This window comes from Carcharhinus amblyrhynchos, chromosome 20 (assembly GCF_965287045.1).
Source record: "Carcharhinus amblyrhynchos chromosome 20, sCarAmb.v2.hapA, whole genome shotgun sequence".
Lineage (NCBI taxonomy): Eukaryota > Metazoa > Chordata > Chondrichthyes > Carcharhiniformes > Carcharhinidae > Carcharhinus > Carcharhinus amblyrhynchos.
Window position 1 is genome coordinate 26,449,776 of NC_137343.1, and position 11,727 is coordinate 26,461,502.

Genomic DNA, 11,727 nt, shown 5'->3' on the forward strand with positions numbered 1-11,727 from the left:
AATAAACTGGTTGGACTTTGACCTGGAGTTGTGAGACTTCTTACTGTGTTTACCCCAGTCCAACACCAGCATCTCCACATTGTCAAAATGAATCCAGTGTTTGTGGAATGTTTTGAGACATCCAAGGATTTGGTAAGATATTGAATGTAATTTCTTCTTTTCACAGATTTTGTTAGGATACTGAGTGCAATAGCTCCGTTCCAGCACACTCACTCTATAAGTCAAAAGGTTGGGAATTGATCACATTCCTGAGGTTTGAGCACAAAAACTTAGGTTAACACTCAGGCAATGTTGAGTAACTGTGTTGCTGAAGGTGCTATCATTTGAATGAGATATTAAACTGAGGCAGGTCTGATTTCTCAGATAGACCACAACTGCTCCTCTTTAGGAGAGCAGCATGAGTTGGCCCTGGTGTCATGGCCAATATTAATCCCTCAATTAACAGCAAGTAAAATGATCTCATTGTGGTTTGTGGGAGCATCCTGTGTTCAAATTGGCAGCTGCATTCCCTTTGTTAATACCATGAATGCAATTCAAAACTCTCATTGACTATAAAGCATTTTGGAACCTAAATTGTGAAAGACACTGATGCAATGGAATAAATGCTTTAAGAGATTCCACTTTGTTGAATACACTATGTGTGCAAGTCATTGTTAACTGGAACACTATCAAACATAATGTGACATTGAGCCACGGTAGATATTAGGATATATGACCGTGCATGACCTAGGCATCTGAAGGCATAGCCATCAATGCCAGACCAAAGGATGTGTAAGAGGCCAGAATTGGAGGGATGCAGAGATTCCAGAGGGTTGTAAGGCTGGAAGCAATAACAGAGAAAAGGGATAGATTAGTGGATGAGAGCCATCTTAGAATAGCATAATCCTGCAGGTGCTGGAAGTCTAAAAGAGAAGCAGAAAATACTGAGAAAGCTCAGAAGGTTTGGCAAAATATGCAGAGAAATGGGTTCATTTCAGGTTGATGATACTTCCTCAAAAACATTGGTCAGGCTGAATCTTTCCTTTCAGAATGAATGATATCTATTACTTACCAGGTTATTAATTTGAAGATAATCCTTTGGTATATATTTGATCATCAGTTCAATGAATGGGATTCATTGTGGAATGGGGTAAGTGCAATGAAACTGCAGTTGCTTTTGTTTTCTCTCTCATCCTGTTTGAAAATGGCCACCAATATAACATGTAGGTTTCAGAAGAGAAACATAATTAGGTGATTATTCTCAGTGTATCAAAAATATATTACTATATTGCTTATAATAAAGATTCTGGAATGTGAAACAATAGAATTTGAATTTATTTTTAATTCTGTTCAGAAAATATACATTTGCTTACAACTTTGTTACTTAGGTGTCAACAGGTTCTTTCCTTCCTTGTGAAGTAAATTAGTGAGTTCACTGTTCTCTTGTATTGTATGGTAGTCATACACTTCCAACGGCACCATCGCTACAATCTAAGCAATTGTTGTTCCATTACCTTAACAACAATGTTACCACAACATAATAGAATATACCAAATCCTAATTATCTGCTGTATTAAAATATAACCAACATTAGGGGAGACAATGGCCTAGTGGTATTATTGCTAGATTATTAATCCAGAAACTCAACTAATGTTCTGGTGACCCAGGTTCAGATCCTACCACAGCAAATGGTTGAGTTTGAATTCAATTAAAAAAATCTGGAATTAAGAATCCACTGATGACCATAAAACCATTGTGTCAAAAAACCCATCTGGTTCACTAATGTCCCTTAGGGAAGGAAATCTACCATCCTTACCTGGTTTGGCTTAGATGTGACTCTAGAGCCACAGCAATGTGGTTGACACTCATCTACCTCTAAACAAGGTCATCGAGGGATGGACAATAAATGCTGGTCAGCCAGCAACACCCATGTCCTAATAATTATTTTTTTAAAAAGCCTCCATGTAGCCTATGTATTGAAATGCAATAAAACCTTTTACAATTAATTTATAATTCTGCTGACCTAGTGAGTATGGGCACTCCCAATATAAGAACTGAGCCATACAGATAAGGAGGTTATGTACCTAGTCTGTGCTGAATATACAGCAGCTGGCCTCATTGCCCTTGATAAGGAAAAGGGGATGTAAAATCACATGTAATCCCTACTCCTGATTCCTATCTTGTGATCTCTGCTAAAAAAAAAGTGTGAACTTTGGACATTGTGTGACAGCAGGATTGGGCTTGGCTGTGATATCCTACTTGACACTCCCTCTATGGAGGAAAATTGGCACAGGTTCCCTTTCCTTTAATTGTATCTAGTTATGCTTGCCATATAAAACTTAAGTACAAAAATCAGGAAATGTACTCTAATTCAGTACTGAGGGTGTGCTGCACTGTTTGAGCTTCTGTCTTTCAGATATAAAAGCAAATTGAGGCCCCAATTGCTATCTCAGGTGGATGTAAAAGATCCCATGGTACTATTTTGAGGAAGAGTAGGAGAGTTGAGTAACTGCAGTGTCATGGCCAATATTTATCCACCAATCAAACAAAAACAGATCATCAGGCTGTTATCATGCTACTGTTGGTGAGAACTTGTTATACACAAATTGGCTTCTGCGCTACAACAGTGACCGTGCTTCTAAAGTACTCATAGAAGAATCATAAAATGACTATAGTGCTGAAGAAGGCCATTCAGCCCATCGAGTCTGCACCAACTCTCCAAAAGAGCATTTTAACTAGACCCATTCCCTGTAACTCTGCACAATGGCCCATGGCTAATCGACCTAATTTACACATTCTTGGACACTAAGGGGTAATTTAGCACATATCCTGCACATCTTTAGATTGTGGGAGGAAACCCATGCAGACACAGAGAATGTGCATACTCCACATAGACAGTCACCCAAGGCTGGAATTGAACCTGGGTCCCTAGCACTGTGAGGCAGCAGTGCTAACCACTGTGCCATCCTTTGGCTCTAAAGTCTTTCTCTTGTCTTAAAATTGTCAGTGGAATTGATTTTCTTCCAGCCTATTTCATTCATAAAATTAATTTACTCAGTGATTATTTGTAGTTTGTAACTCCATAACATTTTTACAGACTTTGGTGACTCCGTGTGATTTTGGCAATTTAGCTATTTCAGATTATGTGATTTATATTTTCTCTTTTCCTCAGTAACAGCTATTCAAATCTTTAAGGTTGTGAATCATATTATGGTATACTGCTACAGATATTAGCAGCCCTTCAGTACTTACCTAACAGACTGTTCTTCAAATAGGGATCCTCTTGGAAGGAGCAATCACAGTATGGATAAGTTCAAAATACAGATGGCGGGTGAGAAGGTAAAATCCCTTACCAGTGCCTTGTGCTTCAACAAAGCAGACTACAACGGGATAAGGGAAGAGTTGGCTAAGGTAGACTGGCAGCAAAGACTTTATGGTGGGACAATTGAGGAACAGTGGAGGACTCTCAAGGAATTTTTCACCGTGCTCAGCAAAAGTATATACCGGTGAAAAGGAAGGACTGTAGGAAAAGGGATGGGTATCTAAGGAAATAAAAGAGGGTATAAAATTGAAAGAAAATGCATACAAAGTGGCAAAGATTAGTCGGAAAGTAGAAGTTTGGGAAATTTTTAAAGGTTAACAGAAAGCCATGAGAAAAGCTATAAAGTAAGAAAGATTATGAAAGTAATCTCACACGAATATAAAAACAGATAGCAAAAGTTTCTACAACTATATAAAATGAAAGAGTGGCCAAGGTAAACATTGACCCTTTAACCTGTGCTTAACCCCTTCTCCAGTCACATTGTCTGTACATTGTATTGTGGATAGAGGACTGGTTGTCAAATAGGAGGCAGAGTGTGGGGGTCAATGGGTGCTATTCAGATTGGCGGTTGGTGACTAGTGGAGTGCCTCAGGGGTCGGTGCTGGGGCCTCAGCTATTTACCATTTATATAGATGATCTGGAGGAGGGAACTGAGTGTATGGTGTCAAAATTTGCTGATGACACCAAGATTGGTGGAAAGGCAAATTGTGCGGAGGGTGTGGAAAGTCTGCAGATAGGCTGGGCGAATGGGCCAGGAACTGGCAAATGGAATTTAATGTTGGCAAGTGCGAGGTGGTCCACTTTGGTAGGAATAATGGTAGGAAGGATTATTACTTACGTGGAGAAAAACTGCAGCAGGCGACGGTGCAGAGGGACCTCAGGGTCCTTGTGCATGAGTCGCAAAAACCCAGCTTGCAGGTGGTCAGGAAGGTGAATGGGATGCTGGCCTTCATAACGAGGGGGATTGAATATAAAAGTAGGGAGGTCTTGCTGCGGCTGTATAGGGCATTGGTGAGGCCACAGCTGGAGTACTGTGTGCAGTTTTGGGCGCTGTGCTTACGCAAGGATATTTTGGCCTTGGAGGGAGTGCAGAGGAGGTTTACTAGGCTGATGCCAGAGTTGAGGGGGTTGAGCTATGAGGAGAGGCTGAATAAACTAGGCTTGTACTCGTTAGAGTTTAGAAGAATGAGGGGAGATCTCATTGAGACGTATAAGATGATGAATGGGATGGATAGGATAGAGGTGGAGAGACTCTTCCCACTCAGAAAGGACAGTAGGACTAGGGGGCACAGCCTCAAAATAAAGGGGGGGCGGTTTAGAACAGAGTTGAGGAGGAACTTCTTCACTCAAAGGGTGGTGAATCTCTGGAATTCTCTGCCCATTGAAGTGGTGGAGGCTACCTCGCTAAATGTTTTTAAGACGCGGGTTGATGGGTTTTTGATAAGAGAGGGGATTAAGGGTTATGGGGAGAGGGCGGGAATGTGGAACTGAGCCACGACAGATCAGCCATGATCTTATTGAATGGCGGGGCAGGCTCGAGGGGCCAGATGGCCTACTCCTGCTCCTATTTCTTATGTTCTTATGTACCTGAAAAGACTTGATTACCTGTTAAGACTCGCATTCTAACCATTATCTTGTAATTGAGTCTGTCTCTACATATGCCCTGTTTGTGAACCCAATCTTGCACTCACTTGATAAAGGGTAGTGCTTTGAAAGCTCGTGCTACTAAATAAACCTGTTGAGCTTTAACCTGGTGTTGTGAGACTTCTTATTGATCCTTTAGGTGATGAGAAGTGGGATTTTTTAACTGGAAATGAAGAAATGGCTGAGGCATTGAACAGGTATTTTGTGTTAGTCTTCACAGTGGAAGACACGAATAACATGCTAAAAATTGGTGACAGGAAGGCTATGGCAGGTGAGGACCTAGAAATGATCATTATTACTAAAGATATAGTGCTGGACAAGCTAATGAGGTTAAAGGTAGGCAAGCCTCTTGGCCCTGATGGAATGCATTCCAAAGTACTAAAAGAGATGGTGGGGAAATGGCAAATGCACTAATGGTAATTTACCAAAATTCGCTGGACTCTGGGGCTGTTCTGGCACATTAGAAAACAGCAAATGTGACTCCACTGTTTAAAAAAAGGAGGTAGTCAAAAGATGGGTAACTGTAAGCTGGTAGCTTAACTTCTGAGGTGGGGAAAATGCTTGAAAGAAATAGTGAGACATTTGGATAGAAGTTGTCCCATTGGACAGAAGCAGCATGGGTTCATAAAACGCAGGTCATATTCAACTATTTTACTGTAATCCTTTGAGGACATTACGAATGTGGTGGACAACGGGGAACTAGTGGATGTGGTGTATCTGATTTCCAGAAGGCATTCAACAAGGTGCTGCACAAAAGGCTGCTGCATAAGATAAAGGTGCACAGTGTTACAGATAATGTATTAGCATGGTGAGAGGACTAACTGACTAACAGAAAGGAAAGAGTGTGGATAAATCGGTGTTTTTCTGGTTGGCTTCAAGGATCAGTAACAATTGGCTTCAAGGAACAGTGTAGGGACTAATTGTTGACAATTTACATGGATGATTTGGAGTTAGGGACCAAGTGTAGTGTGTCAAAGTTTGCAGATGACACTAAGATAAGTGGTAGAGCAAAATGTGCAGAGGATATTAAAAGTCTGCAGAGGGATATAGATAGTTTAAGTCAGTGGGCAAGGTTCTGGCAGATGGAGTACAATGTTGGTAAGTGTGATAGGAATAACAGCAAAATGGATAATTATTTAAATGGTAAGAAATTGCAGCATGCTGTTGTGCAAAAGGACCTGGGTGTCCTTCTACATGAATCACAAAACGTTGGTTTGCAGGGCAGCAGGTAATTAAGAAGGCAAATGGAATTTTGTCTTTCATTGCTAGAGGGATGGAGTTTAAAAACAGTGAGGTTACGTTGCAGCTGTACAAGATGCTGGTGAGGCCACACCATCTACAATTTTGGTCTCCTTACTTGAGAAAGGATATACTGGCACTGGAAGGGGTGCAGAGGAGATTCACTAGGTTGATTCTGGAGTTGTGAAGATTGGCTTATGAGAGAGACTCAGTAACTGGGACTATACTCACTAGAATTTAGTAGAATTAGGGAGAGATCTCATAGAAATATATAAAATAATGAAGGGACTAGATAAAGTAACAGAGAGGTTGTTTCCACTAGCAGATGAAACTGGAACTAGGGGGCAGAGCCTCAAAATAAGGGGAAAGCAGATTTAGGACTGAGTTGAGGAGGAATCTCTTCACCCAAAGGGTTGTGAATCTGAGGAATTCCCTGCCCAGTGAAGCAGAGGAGTCTACCTTGTTGAATGTTTTTAAGGCAAAGATAAATAAATTTTTGAACAGTAAAATAATTAAGGGTTATGATAAGAGGGCGGGTATGTGGAGCTGAGCCCTCAAAGATCAGCCATGATCTTATTGAATGGCAAAGCAGGTGCGAAGGGCCAGATGGCCTACTCCTAATCTGAGTTCTTATGTTCTCATAAGATGACTGCCATGAGTGAACTTTCTGGAAAAAAGGACTTGCATTTCTATAATGCCTTTCACAACCTCAGAGCTCCCCAAAGCATTTTACAGCCTATTATAGCTGCATTGCAATACAGGATTATTGAAGCATTTGATAAAAGTGATATTATTCAGCTGCCAGTCTTTTTTGTTAGATTATTTAAAAGTGCCACTGGAAATTGATTTTTTTTTAAACCAAGTACCAAAAGGTGTGCTATAGTTAGGATATAGAATTCAGTATATTACAAAATAATACAAAATTAGATGTTTTAACTTCTGAGTCACACAGCTAGAATACTGCAGTTCCCACTTGTATATTCGCTACATCAGCATCACGCAAAGAATATCCTTAAAAATACAAACACGTAAAGGAGAACATAATATTTCAAAGCAGAGCATTCAGGTTTAGATTACCTGCATTTGACAAACCTTTCCATTTCTGAAACTTGATCATACATAATAACAATTACATGATGGTTTTAAGTTAGTATTTAGGTTAGAAGTTTTTGGCTAGAGGTTTCCTCCTAAGTTATGTAGCAGATGGCAAAATACTCCCATTGATGTATCAAAGTAAAACTTGTACATAATTAAGAATATGTTGTTTCATTGCTGTACATTGGATACATGAACATAAGAACATAAGAAATAGGAGCAGGAGTAGGCCATCCAGCCCTTCAAGCCTGCCCCGCCATTCAATAAGATCATGGCTGATCTGTCGCTGCTCAGTTCCACTTTCCCGCCCTCTCACCATAACCCTTAATCCCCTCTCCTATCAAAAACCCATCAACCCGCGTCTTAAAAATATTTAGCAAGGCAGCCTCCACCACTTCAACGGGCAGAGAATTCCAGAGATTCACCACCCTTTGAGTTAAGAAGTTCCTCCTCAACTCCGTTCTAAACCGCCCCCCTTTTATCTTGAGGCTGTGCCCCCTAGTCCTACTGTCTTTTTTGAGCGGGAAGAGTCTTTCCACCTCTATCCTATCCATCCCATTCATCATCTTATACGTCTCAATGAGATCTCCCCTCATTCTTCTAAACTCTAATGAGTACAAGCCCAGTTTATTCAGCCTCTCCTCATAGCTCAACCCCCTCAACTCCGGTATCAGCCTAGTAAACCTCCTCTGCACTCCCTCCAAGGCCAAAATATCTTTGCGCAGGTGCGGCGCCCAAAACTGCACACAGTACTCCAGCTGCAGCCTCACCAATACCCTATACAGCCGCAGCAAGACCTCCCTACTTTTATATTCAATCCCCCTCACTATGAAGGCCAGCATCCCATTCGCCTTCCTGACCACCTGCTGCACCTGCAAGTTGGGTTTTTGCGACTCATGCACAAGGACCCCGAGGTCCCTCTGCACCGTCGCCTGCTGCAGTTTTTCGCCATGTAAGTAATAGTCCTTCCTACCATTCTTCCTACCAAAGTGGACCACCTCACACTTGCCAACATTAAATTCCATTTGCCATTTCCTGGCCCATTCGCCCAGCCTATCTAGATCCTTCTGCAGACTCTCCACACCCTCCGCACAATTTGCCGTTCCCCCAATCTTTGTCATCAGCAAATTTCGACACTCTACACTCGGTTCCCTCCTCCAGTTCATCTATATAAATGGTAAAAAGCTGAGGCCCCAGCACCGACCCCTGGGGCACTCCACTAGTCACCATCCGCCAATCCGAATAGCACCCGTTGACCCCCACTCTCTGCCTCCTATTTGACAACCAATCCTCTATCCACGCTAACACCCTACCCCCAACTCCATGACACTCGACCTTCTGCAATAACCTTTTGTGAGGCACTTTGTCAAACGCCTTCTGAAAATCTAGAAAGACCACATCCACCGGCTCTCCTCTATCGACTGCCCTGGACACATCCTCATAGAACTCCAGTAAATTTGTCAGACACGACTTCCCTTTAATGAAACCGTGCTGCGTCTGCTCTATCAAGCAATTCCCTTCAAGATGACTCGCAATTTCCTCCTTAATGACAGATTCTAACATTTTACCTACCACAGACGTTAAACTAACCGGCCTATAATTCCCCGCCTTTTGCCTGGCACCCTTCTTAAACAACGGTGTAACATTAGCCGTTTTCCAATCATCCGGCACTTCCCCGGAATCCAGCGACGTCTGGAAAATAACCACCAAGGCATCCACTATCACCTCTGCCATTTCTTTCAGAACCCTCGGATGCATTCCATCCGGTCCTGGGGACTTGTCCACAATCAGCCCCTCCAGTCTGTCGAGCACCGCCTCTCTAGTAACAGTAATGTCATTAAGACCCTCCAGTCCTACCACCTTTCCATCGCTAACACCCGGCAAATTATTCACGTCCTCCTCCGTGAAGACAGAAACAAAAAAGTTATTCAATACCTTAGCCATATCCCCATCCCCTACCACTAGGTCCCCTTTCTTATCCTCTAAAGGACCAACATTCACCCTAGCCAGCCTCTTCCTTTTTATATATTTATAAAAACTCTTGCTATCCTTTTTTATATTAAGCGCTAGCCCAGCTTCATAGTTTCTCCTACCCTTCTTTATCAACTTCTTTGTCAATCTTTGTTGACATTTAAACCTCTCCCAATCCTCTTCTCGCCCACTACTCTTACTACTCTAAACGCCTCCGCTTTTAATTTAATACTTTCCTTCACCTCTTTTGTTATCCACGGCTTATTACCTCTCCTCCTACAGTCCTTTTTGACCATCGGAATAAATTTCCGCTGAGCAACAAGAAAGATCTCCTTAAAGATCCTCCACTGCTCCTCAACAGACCCTCCCTCCAACGCGCTCCCCCAGTCCACATTCGCTAATTCTTCTCTCATCCTACCGTACTCCCCTCTATTCAAACAAAGGACGCGTGTCCGGGAACCCACTTTCTCCTCCTCCATCTGCACCAGAAACTCCACCATACAATGATCACTCTCCCCAAGAGGATCCTTCACCACAAGGTCCCTAATTCTACCCGCTTCATTACATAGCACCAGATCCAAGATAGCTCGCTCCCTCGTCGGCTCCAACACACACTGTTCGAGGAAACTATCCCAGCAGCATTCCAAGAACTCTTCCTCGAGCCCCCCACGTCCAACATGGGTCGACCAATCAATATGCAGATTGAAATCCCCCATAACTATGGCCGTCCCATTCCTGCACACATGCATGACATGTGCTTATTTCTTAGCAATTAAGTCATGATGTCCTAGACTTCATTCCTTTTTCCTATGTTGGTGGATTTTGGCTGACGTAGGCAATATTGCAATTTCCTTAGAATCTGCAAGTTAGGGAGATGGAAAGTATCAAGTATGGTATCTTGCCACTAGTTGCTGTTCAGTAAGCTCTGCTGAAAAGTCAATGGCCGAAATTCTCCAGTCTTGTATGCCCTGCCAACAAGAACAGTGAATTTGGCGTTCAGCCAAATCTCCATTCACTGTAGTGGGACCGGAGAATCCCAGCCACAGGTGAGGTTGGAGAATCTCGGCCTATGTGTAGACATTGGCTTGGTATGGATGCCCACCCACGTTATCCATTTGCTTACTAACATTTACTGTCTGGCTTCACCTATGAAGATCAGTCACATGGAATAACCTGCCAGGAAGCTGTCAGCACTCCTAAAATTGTACCTCATGATGCTTCACCAAGTTGAAGAAAGAGAAAATGTACTTTTTCCCAATGTACCCAAACAGCTTTGGCTTTCTATATAATATATTGGCAATAAAATCATTGGTGTCAACTGGCATGACCTCATGAGTCAATGAGTTGGAGGCATGATGGGATTTATGGCAGGGCTCAGAAAACAGTCTATCTTACAACAAAGTCTCCTTCCTCAGCAAATAGTTTATTTAAATGCTGCATGACAGCAAACCACATTTAGAGTCAGTATTAATCAACACTTTTAAATTTCCCTTAAAAATAGATCATATAGTCTAATTCTCTACTATAATCCCAATTTTATTTAAAATAATTCCCTTTTCTTTAGTGGATTGGCCATGCTAAATTGCCCCTTAGTGTCTCAGGGTCTGTGAATTAGCAGAGTAAATACGTGGGGTTTCGGTGGGGGGGGGGGAAAGGGGAAGAAGAGTTGGATGCCCTGACCGTTGGTGCAGATTCAGTGGGCCAAATGGCTTCCTTCTGCGCAGTAGAGATTCTATGATCCAAGTTATGGATTTCAAAGTTCGAGTCAGTGCTACTATGGTTTCTCTCCTACAGAGCTTCTGGTCCGTAGTGTTTGCACTGTGGTTTCTGTGTCAGTATAAAGTGGTTTTCCTTTGCAGTAATGTTAAGAAGTTGTGATGTAAATCCAGAATCACTGACTACAGTAAATTCAGATCAAAGCAAAACGAAACTCCCACTTCCAGGGAATCTCACTATCTCTTCCCTTGGGGAGTTGTGAGGCCTTCTTTAGATTCACAGTACTGTTGCAATATCTTTGCAGCCAAAGAGAAGAATTGACATCAGTTGTTTCTCTGAACTGCAGCAGCTCTCATGCAAAATAGTTAAGAAAATTATAAATGGTCTTTAATAGATTGTGAAAAGTCACTGTATGTCATACATTTTGTATGATAGGCTCACAATCCTACTTTTTCATACAAACCTTTTTGGGGTTTCTTTCCCCAATGCAGATCATAAGTCAGCTTGTCAAGCACGTTTTTGTTAAATTACAATGTATACTTCAGGCCCCCAAACCCACTTACTGATTATTAGCTACTTAGGTTGGAATGACATTTAATGTTTTACTGACTTGTAACCAGGTCATTTTAAGTTTTTTTTAAATGTACTTTCCCAGTTCATTCAACAGCCTTGCTATGTAATTAAGATTTGTAATTACACTCTTATGCACTTTTTTTGGTCTGCATCTTAGGTGGCATAACAACAGGATGCAGCCAGAGATA